This window comes from Chionomys nivalis, chromosome 5, assembly GCF_950005125.1.
Source record: "Chionomys nivalis chromosome 5, mChiNiv1.1, whole genome shotgun sequence".
Taxonomy (NCBI): Eukaryota; Metazoa; Chordata; class Mammalia; order Rodentia; family Cricetidae; genus Chionomys; species Chionomys nivalis.
This window is the reverse complement of record NC_080090.1, coordinates 2,026,950-2,033,722: the sequence shown is the minus strand read 5'-3', so window position 1 is coordinate 2,033,722 and position 6,773 is coordinate 2,026,950. Positions and strand designations below refer to the sequence as shown.

Genomic DNA, 6,773 nt, shown 5'->3' with positions numbered 1-6,773 from the left:
AGCTGTATTCTGTTTGCTAATGCTCTCTTCAGAAGACAGCAATCATGCTAGATGGATGAGGTGGATCTCAACAATGGGACAAATTCTAAACAGCCTAAGTGTAGCCCTCTACTAATCACCCCCTAACCACTGGAGTGGCTCTTATCCAATGCATAATAAAAAAGAAGTGGGGAAACTCAGACATTTAGCCTAATGAAGGATCTCTGGTAGACCATGTGTGGACCAGAGTGCCCCTTGGGAGTACACAGAGCTTTGCCACAACTATGTCCCATTTGACTTCTCCTTAAGATCCAAACTGTCCTTTCCCTTCCTACCTAAAGACATTGGACCTTAATAAAAACACTGCAAACCTAACTCCAGCTCAGCATTTACTTCTGGAGAACCAGCAGCAGAGCAGGGCATTTGCAACATGGGCCACAATAGTGCAGTCCCAGGGCCCAGAGGTGGCTTAGTGATCTGTTGCCTCCATGTTGAAAACCTAACATTTTATAGATTACTAAGCTAACATGCAGAAAAATAAGTCAGTTAAAATTCTTTGCTCAGGCATATCAATTAAACATTCATTTTGTTATATAAAATATTATTTAAAAGTTTAATTTTTAATTTATGCTATTACTCACATACCATTATTCTCCTTACTATATTTTATAAGTCAAAAGAAATGTGTGTGTATTGTATATATGTAGATGTGTGAATGTATTTGTGTGTCTCTGTGTGTATTTATGTGTGTGTGGTATATATAGGTGTGTGTTTGTGTGTCTGTAATGTGTATGTGTGGTGAATGTCTGTAGGTTTGTGTGTATGTGTGTATATGGTGTATGTAGGTATATGTTTGTGTGTCTGTGTATGTTTTGTGTATGTTTGTACGTATTTGTGTATCTGTATGTGTGTAGACAGAAGTTTCTGTCCCACCTGGTCCCACAGCTGTTCAGTCCCAAAGAAACACACAGAGGCTTATATTAATTATAAACTGTTTGGCGTATTAGCTCAGGCTTATTATTAATTAAGTCTTACAACTTAACCCAAAATTTTTATCTATGTTTAGCCACATGGCTTGGTGCCTTTTCTCAGTGCAGTAATTTCATCTTGCTTTCTCTGCATCTAGGTGGCAACAGCAGACTGAGCCTTTCTTCTTTCCAGGATTCTCCTAGTCTGGTCACCCCACTTTAACTTCCTACCTAACTACTGGCCAACCAGTGTTTTATTAAACCAATATGAATGACAAATCTTTACAGGGTAGAAGAGCACTATCCCACAGCCTTGTATTTGTGTGTCTGTGTGTGCATATGCATGGTGAATGTATACAGGTATGTGCATATGTGTAATGTGTTTTGTGTATCTGTGTATGTTTGTGTCTGTGTGTATCTGTGTATGTTTTTGCATGTACTTCTATGTATGTGTTTGTGTGTATGTGTGTGTGGTGTATGTAAATAGGGGTGTGTGTGTGTGTGTGTGTGGTGTGTGTGTGTGTGTGTGTGAATGTGAAGCCAGAAGTTGATGTTCAATAGCTTCCTCAATTACTGTGTATCTTGATTTTTAGAGACAGGGTCTCTCACTGAACCTGGACCTCACTGGTTCAGCTAGACTAGCTGTCCATCAAGCTTCAAGAATCCTGTCTCCACCTCCCCCGTGCTGAGACTATAGTTGCATACTGTCTAGATTTTGTATAGAAGCTCAGGATCCAAATTCAAGCATTTTACCAGCCGACTATCTCCCTAGCCTAGGGGGAAAAATGAAAGACTAGCTTCACCATTTAGTTTTGTGGTAGTCCCTTTTGTTTCTTTTGTTTTGCTTGTGACACGATCTAGTGTATTATGTCCCCCTTGCTTCGAACTCAAAATCCTCCCGCCTCAGCCTCCCAGATATGTGACCAACCACACTTGATTTACTGCCATGATATTAATAGCACTTTGGGGGGTTGAAGATGGCAATGTTTACATTTTGCACAAAATTGTGAAAATTACATTATTTATTAATTATAACTCTTGGGTACACATATGTTAATTTAGTTATTTCAAAAGTGCCCAGAAGAGAAGAGGAACACTTGCCCTATATGCTCTTGCATAAGCCTTAATATGAATAAATTTCGGGTACTTCTATAAAGGATTTTTAAATGTGTAAAACAATGTCCTAGGGAAGCGAGATAACATGAGTGGGTACCATTAAGAGGGGAAAGAGTGAAGAAATTGGGGAATAGTCCTAAAGACAAATGCCAGATTGCACACACTTAGACTCTGTTAAGTTCTATCCCTGGCACGGATGTAAATCACACAACCAGCTATTTAAAACTGAGAGCAAGGCACAGAGCCCAACTATGAAAAACTAAAACTTAAGATGTCATCGATAGGAGGCATTACCCCTCTCTTACATCAGAAGGATGCTTATGCCATACACAAATTTGCACACTTGGGGACATCATGTAAACTGTTGCTGAGAATTGACTCCGGATGGCTCAGCTCTAGGGAACTAAAATTGCTGTTTATTATCTGGGGGCCTCCAGAGAAGTGTCAATTTCTCGGAATCCTAAATAAAGGAAAATGATGTGGCATTAATTAAAGTGTGCCAATCCAGTCATTGCCCACAGGGTGTGAAACTAACAGGTCATTAGGAGAACAACAAAGACCGGGGACACTCGTAAGTTGTTAATAAATCCAAACCATTCTTCAGACGTGATGGGTACACAATTATTTTTAAAAAGGCATTCTGTAGCATGTATATTTAATGGTTCTCTTTGCTTAGCCATCTCATATTTTTTAAAAAGCCTTGTCTGTATGTAAAAAGAACTTCCAAAGTCGAGAATCTTCTAGCTAAAGATAGCAGAATAAACCAAGATAGTTTTTCCTAAACATAGTTCGGATTAGAAAGTACATCTAGGGCCATACCACCCTGAATTCATTCAATCTCTGCGCTATCTGGGAAGCTATGCAGGGTCAGACCTGATTAGTACTTGGAAGGGAGAAACTACTTATCAGATGGGGGAAAGAAAAGGAAATCAACCAAAGAGATTTTGACCATGGATTAAACAAGTCCTTCGGTGTGATTCCCAGTGCTGGGACACACACGCACTGTAAACAAATATTGGACACTATTTGGCCTTTCTTTATTTTCATAGTCCTATGGGTTAGTAATTCTAAACTACATTCTATGTATTCTTGAATTAAATAGTTACACTAAGAATAGAAGGCACGTTTCTTGTTTGAGAACTACAAAGACTGAAAGAAAAAGTAAACATAAACCATGAGGTTCTCATTTCAAACTATAGGCCGACTTGAACTCACATAGCAAATTATAAATTTTTATGGCTAAACTATATCTTATTTATTCACTTTGATAAACACGAAGTGAGCATTTGTGTGAAGAACTTGTGCGCCTAATTTTTTGCTCACATTTAATTTTAATTTTTATTTATTTGTTTGTTTGTTTGTTTGTAACAAGGTTTCCAGGTAACTTTGGAGCCTGTCTGGAACTAGCTCTTGTAGACCAGGCTGGCCTCGAACTCACAGAGATCCAACTGCCTCTGATTCCAGAGTGCTGGGATTAAAAGTGTGTGCCACCACCGCCCAGCTACTTTGACTTTTTAATGCTACACAACTCAATTTGCACTCCATTTGTGTTTCATTTACTTCTTTATTACTGTTTGTTGCCACTTTATCTTATTTACTGAAAGTTAGAGGCCACTCTTGTGAACTATTTCTTTTCTTCTGTAGGCCACCTTAAACTTACTAAATTTGCAACACCTAAGCTAAACGGGGGGGGGGGGCACATTCAAAATCACTCTGGAAAAAGAGAAAGTTGCATCATGAATCGTGTCCGATGGTGAATGACCAACTGGTTGTACAATTATGTTTCACTCTTAATTGATTGTGCTTAAGGCTGAATTGGCTGTGGGTGTTCCTTTCCTAGAGCTGCTCCTATTGACAGAGACGCATGCGTTGGATGAGGTCACCACAGTCGTCAAAAATATTCTCAGTGTCCACGGCACAGTAAGGAAGGGTTGGAGTAATGGCGCCCATCTCCACTAGCGGCCCTGATTCTCAGAAACTCATGAATGAAGTAGCTAACTCAGGGCACACGTAGGACCTCTCCAGGTTGGGGAGTCGCATCCTCAGGTGGAATGTAGCGGTCGAACTCTGTAAAAACAGTCCTCAATCTTGGATTTCCCAGCGAGGATTTTCTCAGCAAACAGGTCTTGCTTGTTGAGGAGGAAGATCACAGAGATGGTGCGCAGCCATCTGCGACGCTTTTGAAGAGGTTCGGAGAGGCTCCATGGTCTATGTTGTCCTTCCCGGTGCTCACGTTGTAGCTGCTGCTGGCCACCACAAAGATGGTGGCAGTCACGCGTAGCATTCATAGTGCAGGCTGCTCAAGTCAAACAGGTAGAAGTTGACTTTGTCCACCTGAACTTGGTCTCAAAGATTCCAGGGGTCAGGATGCGGCAGAGACGCTTGACGCTAGTCAGCCTGCTCGACACACTGACCCTGTCCAGGAAGTACTGGGCTCAATCCGTTGGTGTTCACGGGACTGCTGGTAGCAGGCATGTACTCCCTCCTCCCCCCACTCCCTCGCCACATACACACAGAGCTTTGATGTGCTGGTAGAATTCACGTGGGAAGTCAAAGTTCTATGCAGTCAGCTCAGAATGTTGTCCAGTCAGAACTGGTTTACAGGGTTGTCCAGCTCCACAGGAGGCACCAGGTTACTCAGGGAGGCCACAGTGGTTTCAGAGGCCTCCTTCAGGTTGTTTTTGATGCCCTACCCTTCAGTGGCCTTCTCTCTACTCTGTTAAAACCATTAATGTGCAGGATCCTCATCTCTTCACAACTGTGCTTTACCAGAATCTCCAGCACCCAGCAGCAGGCCGTGCATGGCCACTAACCCTGCTTATCCTTCCGCAGCTGCTTCTCCATCTTATCGTCGGCCTGGCATCTCATTGCCCCGGTGCTGGGTCTCACTGCCTCTGAAGCAACCCATGAAGGTGACAGAGCAAGGCCAGGCTGCAGGGTGGCAGGGACAGGGCAAGGGTCTCAGGCAAGCCCCAAATGTGAGAACACCAGGAGGGTGGGCTTGGACCAAGGTGAGAGTTCTGCTCATCACTGCTCAGCCTCACCGCAGTGACATCCCCTCTTATATACTTAATTTGTTGTTTGTTTGTTGCTTATTTCTGTTTGTTTGTTTGTTTGTTTTTCGAGACATGGTTTCTATGTGTAGCATTGGCTGTCCTGGAACTTACTGTATAGACTAGGCTGGCCTTGGAATCAGAGAAATCAGTCTGCCTCTGCCTCCTAAGTGCTGGAATTAATGGGATATGGCCACCACCAACTGGCATGCACCTAATTTTTTATGATTTGCTTAATGAATGAAGGGACAAACTTTTGTAAAAATCAGGGCTAAGGGGAGCATCAAAGGAAATAACAGTGGTAACACATTCTAAGGCATGGGTAAAGAGAGGCTCCGTATGTCTTTATCTACATCCTGGCTGGACAGAAAGCTCTTTCTAATCATGAAATGGCAGCCAGCAAAGGGAGAAGACATCAAAGATTTAAAACACGAGTCTATAATACTCGTAACAGCGATTGATTCAGACAAGAGATACTGATAAAGGCTGCTATGGGGTACTCACCAGAGAAGACTGCTAGGACATGGGTTCGAGACCGTAGAAAGTCTTTATTAGCAGGCCAGTGACTACTCTGGGTGTTCAGGATCCCAGGCCAGGGTAGCCTCAAACTTGTCTCAGGGTGAGCTTTTAAGCACAAAAAAAAACATTCCCAGGCTTGACATATTTCATTTAGCAAGAACAGTTAGCCAGAAGCAGGACCATAGAAGCCAAAAAAGCAGCCTTAGAGACTTTCCCAGAGCTCTGTGCTTTGATGGATTAGGTCTTTGTTTTAGTTTTGGTGGGCGGTGCTGTCTGTGTGCGAGGTTTATGTCCTGAATGGTACTTCCACCATGGAGTCAGTTGTGCCAAGGTCTTGGGCGTCTCTGTTACAAACGCTAAAACCAGTAGATAAAAGTTGGATGAGAAGAAGCCTGTGATGTCCAAGTATGTCCCAACAAATGATTGGTTAATTACAAAGGGGAAATAACTTGGTAATGGAGAAACTGCCAGGCCCTGCCCCGCCTACATGATCAAAATGAAACAAATCAATGTCACTTGCCTCCTTAGAGCCATGTCCTACAAGGGGCACACCACTCCCGTGATGTTACTGCCATAAAAAAAAAAAATCTTATCTCAATCTCATGTAGAGAGCAAAGAAATGCAAACTAAAGGCGTCACACCAACCATTTAAAAATGTCATGGTCGTGAGAGACAATATAAGCAGAGAAACTGCTGTCGCTTAAAGAAGACTGAAAAGAAGGAGGGGATGGTACCATATGTTTGATATTTACTATACAAGTCTACTTTCATTACTATAATGAAATGCCTGAGGCTAACTTTAGGGAAAAGACCTATTTGGTTTTGCAGTTCTGAAAGTGTAAGGTCTCAGCTCATATGGCCTTCTCTTGAAAGCTCCAGCATGTGTGTGTGTCTGTGTGCCTGTGTGTGTCTGTGTGTGTCCTCGAGCTTGCACATGCACCTCCTCTCTCTTTTTAAAGCCACTCTCACAAGCATGGGATCAACCCTAATCACCTCACCAAATCCCAACCACTTCTATGGTCTCACCTCTAAACCCCACAGGGGATGAAGCTCTCCATTTTTATTTATTTATTTATTTATTTGATGCCTTGCAGTAGGGATTACATCACAGTGGTTTCAGGCTGTAGGTCGTTCACAC

At 42.4% G+C, this 6,773-nt stretch overlaps 1 pseudogene; it reads right to left on the bottom strand.

The window, feature by feature from the left end:
* Nucleotides 1–3,911: 3,911 nt before the first annotated feature.
* LOC130874506 (guanine nucleotide-binding protein G(s) subunit alpha-like) lies at nt 3,912–4,931 on the bottom strand (annotated as a pseudogene).
* Between the last annotated feature and the right edge of the window lie 1,842 nt (nt 4,932–6,773).